Below are 14,553 nucleotides of genomic sequence, written 5' to 3' on the forward strand. Positions count from 1 at the left end.
TTGGCGCTACCTTGTCCTTTTGTAGACAAGGCAATTTACCTTAATGTTAAAACAAAAAAAATCCAGCACTTCATGGTGGTTGGGGGTTCTCTTACAACCGAAGAGGAGGAGGAGGAGGAGAAGGAGGAGGAGGAAGAAGAAGAAGAAGAGGAGGAGGAAGAGGAGGAGGAAAAGGAAGAGGAAGAGGGAGAAGAAGAAGCAGCCTGAAGTAACCACAAACTAGAAATTGGGTCCCCATTATATGACTAACATGGCAGAGTCATGTCCTGGATCCACCATTTAGTATGCCAGGTACAGTGTATGTCACCTCATTAGTCCTGACAACAACCCAAGAGGTATGATCCTCATTTTACAGATAATAATACTATATAGCAGGTTAAGGAACTTGCTCAAATATCATACTATTACAGAGAATTGTGACTTTTAAAAAAACATTTACTCCTTCCTAAATGAGATGCTCATATTTATAATCAGTTACCAAAGCCATGGAAATTTCTCATCTCACAGAATCTACCATTCAATGACTCTTAGAGCATTTTTGCACATGAAATGGACAAGAAAAATGTTTGTGACAATCTGAATTTTAAATGGAGATCAAAAGTCCTTGCAGCAGTGAAGAAAAAGCAGGCATCTTTCCTTCCCTTTCATGCACTTATATTTTAAGAAGCTCAGTCATTCCAGTCCATGCAGAAAAATACTCTCAAAGGAATATTTACAATGTGGATCTTATATTAAACATTTGGTTTTATGTACTTAAATATTTATAAAAGCATACGTTGAATAAATTTTAGTCTACAAACTGAAGTGTTCAAAACATATCAATTTCCTCATTTCTTTAAATCAATTTAATTTTCTGACTCTCAGCCTCCATCCTTCAAAGATGGTAAAAACATCTACCTCATCCTTTTGGGGGCCCCCTCTCCTTCCCAAAACCATACCACTACGTGGAAAGCTTGCTCGGGATGAGGACAATTGAGGAAGGAGCTCTAACCTCCAATTTTTCAAGGTATCACTGGCATCCCACTGTGAAGCCCACAGTGTGCCCTGAATTTTGGTGGTGCCAGTCTGTGGTTAGAAGGCTTTGAGGAAAGTGCCTCCCTCTAGACGCCCTGAGGACCATCTCCTCTGGGCAGGGCTAGCTTTATGCACAAGTGACATGGGTAGTCTCACAGGGTCCCCTGCTCAGAAAAACCCTGAGCTTGTTTTAGTGCTCTTCTGTTGAAGTCCTGAAATTTGACCAAAAGGTTCCACAGTTTCATTTTGCATTGGGCCTTGCAAATTGTAAAGCTGATCCTAAAACTGATGGGTTTAGTTAGCACCTCTTCTGCTTGCTTTCTTAGAGGGGTCTGCAGCCTTCCTCCTCTACCCTGTTAGGCAGAAGAGCTTCTCTCTCCTCACTTTGCCCTCCAGTGCCTTTGCCTCTCTTCTTTGGAGTAGGGGGCACTTAACATTATCTCTTCAAGGGTCTGAGGCTTTTACAAAAGACAAAAATAGTCACAGAGGGCTTCAGGGGTTTCCCCTTCCATCCTGCAAAATGTCCCTGAGGCAAAGGAGCATACAAGGAACTGGTTCCTACTTGAAATCAGCAAAGAAGGAAAAAGATGTGTGGGGAGAAAAACCATATCTTAATATTTCAATAAATTGTTATACCATATATGTAGTTGTGTTTTAATTAAGTTATTTTATAATCAGTTTTGATGACTTTGTCATATGAAATTGGTCTCTAGAATAGAACCCCAACACATACTGCTGTACCCGTAAAAAGCAAGGACACAGAGACCTCAGCAGGGTGTTGCTATGAGTAGAGTGAGCATATGTATTATAGCTCAAACTGGGACACATGTGAAATAGGAAGGAATTGCTAACAATAATTACACCAGAGCAGTAAGAGTGAGCTGAAACCACCCTGGGCAAACTCAAATATATGGGCACTCCACCTATAAATGATAGAGGCAGAATTTGAACGTGGGTCTGTGTTACTCCCACTGTTGGGATATTAATTAGGATAATCTGTAGCCAGCTCAACAGATTGACCACAAGTGCTGTATTCCACATCCATTCTGTTGTTTTGCTGTTGACATGGCCTGAGAAAGGCTAGGTTCACAACAGGAGAATTTTATTCACGAGAAACCCAGGAACCGCATTCCTTAGTTGTAACCGGCCCGAGCTCCAGGCATGAATGAGGCAAGTTTCATCTTCAATATTTACTGAAAACAGACGCTGAAGTTTGAGAAGCAAATGTAAAGTGCTCATTCCAAAGCCTCTTTATATACATGTTAAATCAGTTTGTGGGAAAGAGACCACAGAGCTTGTTTAAACATTCATACTGATGACACAACTGTTCTGAAATATGCAGTTTCTTGTAGTTATATGTGGAATTAATTGCATATGGAGAAAGTCATCTTTTGAAACTGGCTAAAAGGAAATAGTCCATAACTCAGTGATATCAACATACACACCACTGTGCTGGGGACTCTACTTCACTTTTTTTCTTATCTCAGCCACTGTCTGAAGACGCTGTTTTCTCACTCAAGGCGTCATGACTCAGCTATGTAGCTCTGTCGAGAGACAGAAAAAAAATATCTGGGGCCAGAATGGAAGAGATAGCATTTAAGCACAACTGGAACTGTTGTGACCCCGGATTCTGCAGTGCAGCTCACTTCACCATGTTGCCATCGGCGGAGAAGTCTAGAAGAGTTGGTTCCTCTCTGCCCTTGAATTCCATCAGAGTCATGTGGCAAGTCATTTGGAAGTAGATTTTCTCCCTTACCACACAGCACATTCCAATAGTCATTTTTAACTGAATTACCCCAAATTCTTAGCAGGGTCTCCTGTTAACCACAAGCAGCGAGATAGCTACGTTTAGACAGCAATGGCTCCTTATCTTCTTCACGCTGAGGGAAATCAGCAGTCCTTTCCTAGTGGCGGCTTGAGGTTCAGCTCCTCTGGGATGGAATCAGACCTCCACCACAGCCCTCAACCACAGGGAGTGGGACTCCCCCATATGTCTTATTCACAGCAGTAATCACACTTTTAGTACATCTGTTGTTTTAAATTTTCAGCCCCATTAATTCTTCCCTTTTAAACAAAAAGATATGAGGAGTTGAGAATCTCCATATTCACTTTGAAGTCCCCTCACTTAAAGGGGAGATTTGGGGGAAGAAAATTGAGACATGAGGCAATCCTGAAAATATGAATAAAAGAATATAAATATTTCTCCAGCCTCTCTAGTCTTCATTAAAATACATAAGAGGAAGAAACTGGTTTGCCCTTCTATATTTAATTTGGACTCTAACCTCTTTGAAAATTCAGCAGTATGATTAATTTTAGCTTATCTTACAGAATGACTCTTCACCTATAAATAAGTCTATTCATCTTCAGAAGACCATAAATATGCCTCCTGGTTTAGAGCTATTTTTAAATATCTCTTACATATAATTGTAATGAGATCTGTTTCAAGGACAATAGCTTAGTATCAGTTACATTTCTATTATGTTCTGTTAGTTTCTTGGTTGGGAAACATGCAAAAATGAGCTTACTTGGATGAATATGAATATTCAATGTTAAACAGAGCAATAAAGACAAAAGAGAACCTGATATTTGATCTAACAAGACTAAAAAGAGCAAAATAAGAGGAGAAGAGAAGAGGAGGAGGAGGTGGAGACAGAGAAGGAGAGGTAAAGAAAAAATGGAAGAGTTGTAGGAAGGAAAGGATAAAAGCTTGGGAATTTCAAATTTCAGGTAAAGGTGTAGAAATTTTTATTTTTAATTTCTTTCTATGCTGTCCCACATAATATTGGAAAATAGGTGGAATATTGAGGAGAGAACAGGACAGGCATTAGAGGTTCTTTCCCTACCCCTTCATCAGCTAAGTGCCTGATTCTCCACTTTTCTATGTCTCAGAGTCCCCAGACTCAAATGAGGTTTGCACACCCACACAGGAACGTGTTCTCTCTATACTCACACACGAAACACGGCATGGCATTATTGGATGTCTTGAGGCCAACGATGTCAGAAGTTATTTTCAGTATAAAGTTATATACAAGTAATTAATAATACTTATAACAATCATATATGCTTCAAATTGGTGATAAAAGCAACCTGGTATATGAAAAATGACATACTTGGCTATTAAAAATTATATTGCTACAGAAAACAGTTAAGTATCTGGTATTTCTAGGGCCACAATTCATTTCTTATATTAGAACTCAAATCTTTAAAATAAAAACTCACACATGGGGAATTACACTTGGGACTTTACACATGGGAAATGAATGATCAACTTTTCCTTCCTAGGTCATCTCCCATCGGAATAATAGACTTTCCACTCTATAGAAGACAAAGGACTTGCTTTTCTCCAGAAAAATATCTCCCCATTGATAAATAATGAGCAAATGCAGAACACTTAAGTAGTGTTCCCATCAGTAGTGTGAACCCTGTCAGCACTAACCAGCTGGTCCTTGTCTGTTCTGCAGTCAAAGAAAACGGGAACTCAGTGTGCATCCGAGTTCCCAAGGAGGGGAGGCTACGATTTGCCAGGTGTGAGCATGGGCAGAATGCCCAGTCCCAGGTCATTTTATAAAAAACTTTGCTCAGGCATGGCCAACAAAGCTGTGGCAGTCCTGAGGAAGCAAGAAAAAGACCGTCATTGCTATTTCTGCAACATGCTTACACCCTCTGCAAAACATCCTTGTATTTTCTTGAATTGGTAAACAAGAGTTCAGAGAGCAAGTTAGAGTCATGAATGACAGTTGGAGTGGTAGGCAATTTAATTGTTATGATTTCTATCATTCATCAAATCAACACAATTATTTCAGTAACCAAATATACATTCAGAGAATTCAAGATTATAGAAGGCAGGTGTGGTGAGTGAAGAATTAGCAGATACCAATTTGCTTCTATTTGCAGAATCCAGGAATCAGGATCATATTTACTAATATACCTTGCAGGCAAAGCTTTTAGGTATTTTCATGTAATTGTTATGCAGCAAATCTTGGGCAATTCATTTTACGTTTGTCTAACCCAGAAAGGTAAACTGGAATGATAGTGTTTTTCTGAATAATTTGATCCAATGAAATAATGACCTGGAGTCGCATGGTGATGTCAGGGTTCTTGCAGCTCACGCCTTAGAACCGAGTTACATGGGAGACCATGTTTGAACAATGTCCTTTAAGGAATTCAGTAACTAAACCCCACTGGACGGGAGCCAAAACAAGCCTGCTTAATGCCAAATTCCACTATAGTGGGTCATGTTATTGGATGGCTCAAATGAATCTGGGCCATGAAAAAGGACCTCGCTCCCTCTATAGTGAGTTTTTTGTCTGAACTATCCAGATAATTTCTTCATTTTTCAACTTTCATTTTTCTGCGTGGAGTAGAAAGTCAGCTCTACTTACTTAGTTTTGTCTTTTGTTATAATCAAATCATTACCTGTAATTCTCAGAAATCATCCCCATAAAAATAAGTAACTTTTGTATATTTCAAAAAGAACCACCTAGTTCCACATGGTTACTTATTCTTTTATACATTTATTCATTTGTTCATTGTGATTCATTCAGCAAATATTTACTGGACAAACACAATATACATTATCCTTATGTATCATGCCACTTATTTGGGAATCTCTAATTAGCAGAAAAATATTTCAAATATTAAGAAGCATCAGGAAAAAGTAAACAGTTTTTGGAAAAGTTCTCCTGAAATGCTATGTTTCTTTAAAAACAAAAAGTTTAACCTGCAAAACAAGTGTATTATTTGAAGTTTACACAGCACATTTTACCGGAAAATGTTCCAAGCATTAACATTTAATCTTACCAACATTAGTCCCAGAAAAAAACCAACCTTTTCTTTCTTTGAAAACTGGAGAAGCAGAGCTGCAGTTTGCAAATTTTCCTCTGTTGGATGAACTTTTAGATCTAGACCACTTGTCCCTTACTAAATTCAAGTCATTCTGGAGAGCTCTAAAATATCATGAAAGGAGGATACACAAAAAGTAGGGTATTCTTTCACCCCACCCCTCATTTCTATTTTCCCAATACCTTTCCCTAAACCTTATCAGCCCATTTGAAAAAGAAAGTGATTTATATTTGAAGATAACCCATGTGTTTTGGATCTCTTTTTCTGCTATGATATTAATCATTTCTTACTTGCATCTTGTAAGAAACAACAAAAAATAACAAATAGATATCCTCCTGCCAAATGAAAAAAAGTTCTATAACCTAAGGTTCAGGATGAGAGAAGTTATATTCTTAGGGTACTAAGGTTTAATAATAGATTTGTGATCATTTTGAGTTCTTTAAATACCGTCTGCAGTGACCTGACAGCAGGGGGTTGAAGGAAGAAGAGAGTAGACAGTCATAGTTACATGAAAACAAAGCTACAGGGCTCAGTTGTGGTTTGTCTGGTTGTGTTCCTGCTCTCATGAGTGACATTTACCCAACTCCAACTCTTCAGAAGGGGCCCAACAGAGGACAGACAATCATCCATGCAAAGGCTGTAGGAAGAGTCAAACACCTGGTGAGTAGATGAACCAGATGATCATAAATTATTTTTTAATTCCAAAGTTGTATGAATCCAAATTAAAATTTTTAGGTTTTGTTGTAGTTTTTAATCTTTTGTGTGTGTGACAGAGAATGTAAAACAGAATGCACATACAGAAAAGTACATAAACCAAGCTACTGTGAAATGACCATTTAGGTCAAGAATAGAACATAGTCATCTCTGAAGTCTTTCCACGACCCTTACCAATCTCATGCCCCATATCCTGACTTTTATGGCTGCATTAGTCCATTCTCACATTGTTATAAAGATACTACCTGAGACTGGGTAATTTATAAAGGAAAGAGGTTTAATGGACTCACAGTTCAATGGCACAGTTCATGGCTGGGAAGGTCTCAGGAAACTTAAAATCATGGTGGAAGGGGAAGCAAGCATGTCATTCTTCACAAGGCAGCAGGAGAGAGAAGAATGGGCAAAGGAGGAACTTGCCAAACACATAAAACCATCAGATCCCCTGAGGACTCATTCACTGTTACAAGAACACATGGGGGAAACCACCCCCATGATTCAATTACCTCCACCTGGTCTCTCCCTTGACATGTGGGGATTATGGGGATTAAAATTCAAGATGAGATTGTGGGTAGGGAACACAGCCAAACCATATCGATGTTAAACTTTTCTTTTTAGATCTATCACTATGCAATCAATATAGTTTAATTTGCATGTTTTAGGAAAAACCTTATATAAACAGAACCATACACTGTGTGTTTTGCTATTTTTGTTCTACCTTATGGTTCTAAGATTGACCCATGCTGTTAGACATAGTTGTCCTTCCTTCATTTTTGTGGCTAGACCCAGATAAGTTCTGATGAATAAAGGCTTAGGCAAGTCCTGAGCCCCCTCGGCTGTTACTTCATTGGTAATTCAGCAGGACTGGTTATTCTGTATGTAGGGTTCTGTTGCAGAGAACAGAATACTCTCTAGCTCATTTAGGCAGGTAGCAATTTACTACCTGCTTTTAAGTGATTTTAAGATTTTAAGATTTTAAGTGGCATAAAGAATTCTTGGAAGGAGAGACAACACAGCCTATAGAGTGACCTTTTGCTTACCTTCCTTTGCCCTGCCCAGCTACACACAGTACTGGACACCAAGGGAGCTGCTGCCACTCTAGGATCAGGGCTCCTCAGGCTCCAGCACCATATTGCCACTGCCTTGATCACAAAGCCACTGCAATCAGAGACCCTCTTGATTAAAAGGTACCAGGATTATGAAGCCACTAATGCTACATACTCCAGAACCATTCTATTCCTGACACAAACTGCACTAGCAAAAATGGATGTCCATTGCCTTTCTCTTGAATGCCCATGCAAGGTACCTATGCTAGCAATCAAATCTCTGCTGACATTGCCAAGAAGACCAAACACCCTTATAACACACCTGCCAGCAAAAATGGCTAAAGCAATATGAGGATATTTGGTTTGCAAAGTCTAAAAACATCTGGGACTTTAGATGAAGTGTGTGAGAAAAAGTAGTCTTCATTGTATATCACAGCAATGGCTTTCAAATTTGAGATCAGAACCCATCATTAGCAGATCATGAGAACATTAAAAGAAACAAAATAGAACAGAATAGAAAATATCAGAAGTCATCAACTCAGTAAGCACAAGTATTATTTTGTAGTACACATATGTGTATACTGGATTGCAATATCAGATGTTTTTCTTACAGTGGGTTGAGTTCTTTAAAAAGTTTAAAAGCCACTGCACTAAAAGGAGGGTAGAATAGGTATTGAGTGCCCATCAACCATATTCACCACAATTCCTCTTATTGAACATAGACTTCAACTGTTGAACATGTTCAACAATGAGACTCTTGGCAGATCTTGATGGCTAGTGTCTTCTAACAATCTACTTTGGAGCATCTTAGTGGTCTGGATCATCCTTACAGCCTGAGCAATTCAGAAACACAAGACACAGTGCTGGTGGCTTGGATCAAATCCTCTCCACAAATGTCTTAAATTCAGCTAAGATCACTTAAGCTCCAGAAAAGATAGGATTTGGAAGTCTGTGTGTTAGTAACTGGTAGAGTACTCGGACTGAGGACACAGATGGTTGTGTCTACCTGCCTCCCTTTTGAAGTCATCCTCCACAAGTCCCTTTGTGAGCTTTTAAAAACACAAACCTGATTATTTCACTTTTGTTTTAAAGCATTTGAAACATTCTTTGGCTTACGGCAGTGATTCATAAACTTGAGATGCTTGTTAAAATACAGATTCCCAGATCCTCCTTAGGGATTCTAACTCAATAACTTCAGGATGAGTCCCAGGAATCTGTACTTTTAGTGAGAACCTCTAGTGAATAAAAACTGGACTACTAAGCATGATCAAAACAATTTGTTCCACACCAAACTGGCCCACCTACATTTTTCCATTCTGTTTCTCCCTCCCCACCACCAGTCTCTCTTCTCTTACCTTCTTGTTGCCCTCCCTCTTGCTCCCATGTCAAACATCCTTACCCTCCCCTCACTTCCACCCAAAGACAAAGAACTCACCTTAAAGAACCTAGCTCCAATATTACCTCTTTAGGAAACCTTTTATATGCTAATAAAGCTTTTTTTTTGATACTCCATATATTTTATAATGCATTATAATATTGTGGTAATCACATTAAATTGTAATTATTTGTTGACATGCCATTTTTCCTTACTAAAACTAGGACCGCATTAGGTACAATCTGTGTATCTTAAGGTTGTTGTTTTTTTTTTTTTTTTGTCTTGCTTTTTTCCCCAGGCTGGAGTGAAGAGTACCATCTTGGCTCACTACAACCTCCACCCCCCGAGTTCAAGTGATTCTCCTGCCTCAGACTCCTGAGTAGTTGGAATTATAGGTGCCTGCCACCATGCCTGGCTAATTTTTGTATTTTTAGTAGAGACAGGGTTTCACCATGTTGGCCAGGCTGGTCTCGAACTCCTGACCTCAGGTAATCTGCCAGCCTCGGCCTCCCAAAGTTCTGGAATTATAGGTGTGAGCTACCACACCCAGACATCTTATTTTTTTTATATTTCCAGTGCCCGGCACATGGCAGATGTATCAACAATTTTTATTTAATGAATGAATGAGTGAACGAATTATATATGGATGAATGGTTGGATTGATGGATGGTTAGATGGATATAACTGCTTCTCTAAAATATGGAATTAAAAAAATATTGGTCTACAATGGAGATTAGGACTGTTACAGCTGGAACAGCTGATCATAGTTGCTGAAGCCTTTGGAAAACTAAGTGCATATGGGTTAAAACCAGGTTCCATGAAATTCAATGTTAGCCATCAATAATGTTGAGTGTGGAAGGTGGAGGTTTGATTGGGAACTGAATATTGGCATAGTATCAAAGTATTTCCCTGCCAAATACTTATCAAGAGGAAAAACATCGAGTTTATGATGAAGAAACTTATTAGACTTCAATTTGATCCAGTGAACTGCTGTTCACTGGTGGAGGGAGAGCTTGACCTCATGTGTCTTTTGATGTGATAGCCCAAGTAAAGTACAGCATCAGAGCATTCCTGCAAAGTAATAATGGCCTGATTCTGGACATGAGGAATCATCAGATATACTTAGGTAGAGGAATATCTACAGAATGAAGAGATAGAAAGATTGAAGAACTGTTCCAGAATGAAGAAGATTTAAAGATTTAAAAATCTATGACAATTAAATGCAATGCATGATCCTGGGTAGACTCCTGCACAAGAAAATAAAGAGATATTATTGGGACTGTTGGAAAAATTTGAGAGTGTTCTGTTAATTAGATAGTAGTGTTGTATCAATGTTGACTTCTTAATTTGGAGGGTTGTAAGGTGGTTATGTAGGAGAATGTATTTGTTTTGGAGAAATACACACTGGAGGAATGGGGAGTGATTAATCATCAGGTCTGCAATTACTGCTTAAGTGGTTTATAACAGAATAATGTAAATGTTGCGAGAGAGAGAGAAATGGAGGAAAGGGGTAAAATGTTAATAATTGGGAACTTTGGGTAAGGAGATATGGGAGTTTTTGTACATATCTTGCCAATTTTCTGTAAATTTCATTTAATAATAATTGATTGACTTCTACTTGTGACCAAGATGGAATAACAGGGATCAGATTTAGCTCTCTGACTCAAACAACTGCCAAGGTAGCTAGAGTGTGTAGGATGGAGTAGTTGGGATACAGAAGAGAATAATTCTGGAGATCCTTAGAGGATTCCCTTTGAGTATTCAGCAGAGTGCTGATTAAAGCACGTATGTGAGAAGATGATCCAAAGCTGGAGAAACTATTAGATAAAAAGTATTCTGCAGTCACAAAGGGCTGGGAATGGGGTCTGTTCTCAATAGCCAGACTGAAAAATCTCGTAATTTATGGAACGTTGGATAGAGTAGTTAGAAAGGTCCCGTCTCAGTACTAAGGAATAAGTTACCAAGACTAAGTGCTGCCGTGGTCCAGCCTAACAAATCTTAAAAAGACTCAAAAGGATCAAAATGTTTCCAGGGAACTTAACTATATCCCAGAACAAAGCTCACGAATATTTATAGCTACACAAAAATATCCAGGACCCAACAAGGTGAAATTCACAGTGTCTGGCATCCAATAAAAGAGTGCCAGACATTCTAAGAAGCAGAAAAAATGAGACCCATAATGAAGAGAATAATCAATCAATTGAAACCTACCCAGAACTGACACAGACGTTAGCATTATTAGACACAGACATTTGAAAAGTTAATTTAACAGTATTCCAAAAGCTAAAAAAAGATATAGAATATGTTATAAAAATACAAAACAAATCAAACAATGAGAGCTAAAAACTATAATGTCTGAGATGAAAAATTCACTAGATGGCATTTATAGCAGTTAAAATGTTACAGAAGAAAAGATTAGTAAACTTGAAAACATCAGCAGAAGCTACTCAAGACAAAACACAGAGAGGAAAAAAAAGTATTTTAAGATAATTATAAGAGCTTCAGTAGTTGTGAGACAAATTTCATCAGGCTAATATAATGTAATAAGAGACTCATTAATGTACATGTAACATACATTACACTACATCATACATTATATTACATCATTAATATACACGTAATAATATACATGTAAAACAGTAGGGGGGAAGGCAAAAAAATATTGACATTATATAGCTGGAAATTTCCAAATTTGATGAAATCTATAAACCCACAGATCCAACAACTCCAAAGAACTCTAATTACAAGAAATATAAAGAAAACCACACCAAGGAATATAATAATCAAATTTCTCCAAATCAGTGATAAATAGAAAATCTTAAAAGTAACCAGAGAAAGAACATGTGTTACATAAGAGGAACAAAGATATGAAAGCCAGAAAATTTCTCATCTGAAACTATGCAAGCGAAAGAGAGTGGATCAACATATTTAGAAGGAAAAATAACAACTATCATCTATAGTCAGTGAAATAAAAACTCTTTCAGTCATACAAAAGCTGAAATAATTGATCACCAATAGCACCTCAATACAAGAAATGTTAAAAGAAGTCCTTCAAGTAGAAGAAAAATGGTACCAGATGAAAATCTGAATCTACTTATAAAAACAAGGAGAACCATAAATGGGAACTATGGAAAACTATACTAGATTTGTGTTCTTAAATTTAAATTCTTAAAATATATTTGACTATTTAAACAAAATTATAGCAATGTGCTATGAAGTATATGACATAAAAAAGATACAAACTGTCAAAGTGCACAAAAGAAGAACTGGATAGCTTGATTAGCTTTATACTTATTAAAAATTGAACTTATATTTCCTTAATATAAAAAATTTCAGGCTTAGATGGCATCACTAATGAATTCTACCAAATATTTAGGGAACAAATAATACTGATCTTACACAAACTCTTACAGAAAATTGAAGAGAATGAAATCCTTCCCATCTTATTTTGTGAGGTTACTATTATCCTGATACCAAAACCAAACAAAAACATTATATGATTAGAAAATAACAGAACTGTATTCCTCATGAACATAGACACAGAAATTCAATATTTTAGAAAATTGAATCCAAGAGTATATGAAAAGGATAATACATCCTGACCAAGTGAGGTTTATTTTGGGAATGAAAGTTTGGCTTACTATTAAAAATCATTGAAAGTAGTATATCCTATTAACACATGAAAAAATAAAAACTATATCATTATCTGAATAGATGCTGCTGCGATGTGAATGTACCCCCCCAAAAGTTCATGTGTTGAAAAGTTAACACCCAAATTTATATATCAATGCTATTCAGAGGTGGAGTCTTTGTGAGGTAATTAGGATTAGATGAGGTCATGAGGGTGGGATGCCCATGGAATAATTAGTGGCTTTATAAGAAAGGGAAGAGAGATCTAAGCCAGTACTTTCTCACACCATGTGATCTTTTTGCCATATTATGGAGCAAGAAGGCTGTCACCAGATGCAGCCCCTTAATCTTGGAATTCTCACTCTCCAAAACTTTAAGAAATACATTTTTTTCTATGCAAAATATCTCGTCTGTGGTATTCTCTTACAGCAGCAGAAAAACAGACTAAGACAGATGCAGAAAGAGCATTTGACAAAATCAAACATGTGTTCTTAATTTAAAAAAAAAAAACTCTCAGCGAACCAGAAATAGAACTTCCACTCAATCTGATAAAGGGTATCTAAGAAAAACCTAGAGGAAACATAATACTTAACAGTGAAAAATACAAAGATTTTCTCCTAAATTAGGGAAGAAAAAGATGTACTACTATTCAACACTGTGCTAGAGGTTTAATTAGAGCAATAAGGCAAAAAACTGCACTTAAGTTAGGAAAGATAAAGCAAAATTGTTTCTATTTGCAGAGTGCATGATTGTTTATGTAGGAAATTTGATGGAATCTACAATAACCCCTAGAACCAATAAGTGAATTTAGCAAGTTTGAAGAGTACAGGATCAATGCCAAAATCAATTGTATTTCTACATATTAGAACTTGGAAATGGAAATGTAAAAAATACTATTAAATACATTAAAAGTAATGTAATGGTAAAAGCCACAATTACTTTTGGACCAACCCAATATTGGAGACAGCATTAAAATATAAAATAATTAGGAATAAATCTGAAAAAAGATGGACAAGACTTGTACATGAAAATTATAAAATATTGCTGAGGAAAATGAACTATGACCTAAACGATGGAGAGATACACCCTGTTCATGGGCCTTAAGGTTTAATATTATTAAGATGCCAATTCTACCCAAATTTATCTGTAGCTTCAATGCAATACTAAATAAAATCTTAGGCTTTGTTTTTGGTACTGATACTAAAATTCATATCAAAATGCAAAGAAATTAGAATAGCCAAATCATCTTGAATAAAGAAAAACGAGATCAGAGGACTTATACTATTTTATTATAAAGAGTTGTTATAAAGTGTTTATATAGACTTATTATGAAGGTAATCAGGACACTTTGGCATTAGTGTAAATATGGACAAATAAATCATTGGAACAGAATAGGCAGTGCAGAAACAGATCCACACATATGACAACCAATGGATATATGGGTACCACACATATGGACAAGTAATATTCAACAAAGGTACAAAGACAATTCAAGGCAGAAAGAATAATCTTTTAATAAATGATGCTGAAAAACTTTTGCAAAATAATAGAGAACTTGGATCAATACCTACAGTTGTATAAAGAAATTGACTCAAAATGGATCATAGACCTAAATGTAAACCTCATACTATAAAGATATAAGACATAAAGGTATTTTAGATACAACATAAAATGCATGATTCACAAAAGAAAAACATGAAATGATGAGCCATTAAAAATATCAACATTAAAACCTATGCTCTTTGAAAGACATTAATTAAGGCAGAAACCACCAAATGGGAGAAAATATTTGTAAAGCATTTATCTCATAATGGATTTATATTCCAGAATGTATTTTTTAAACTCTCAAAACTCAATCATAAAAACCAAACAACCCAATTAAAAATTCACTTAAAAAAATGGGAGACATATTTGAGCAGATTCTTCCCCAAAGAA

At 36.7% G+C, this 14,553-nt stretch overlaps 1 long non-coding RNA gene across 2 annotated transcripts in view; it reads right to left on the minus strand.

Annotated features, from left to right (window-relative positions):
* The window catches only part of LOC144332945 (uncharacterized), a 134,334-nt gene that overhangs the window by 58,483 nt on the left and 61,298 nt on the right, over positions 1-14,553 (minus strand). The window contains exon 3 of one of the 2 annotated variants that reach the window (XR_013401205.1): positions 6,436-6,493. This is a non-coding gene — a long non-coding RNA (uncharacterized LOC144332945). Of the gene's footprint in view, positions 1-6,435; positions 6,514-14,553 lie in introns of both variants that reach the window. The other variant, XR_013401204.1, reaches the window with a different exon arrangement.

Source organism: Macaca mulatta, chromosome 11 (genome assembly GCF_049350105.2).
Source record: "Macaca mulatta isolate MMU2019108-1 chromosome 11, T2T-MMU8v2.0, whole genome shotgun sequence".
NCBI lineage: Eukaryota > Metazoa > Chordata > Mammalia > Primates > Cercopithecidae > Macaca > Macaca mulatta.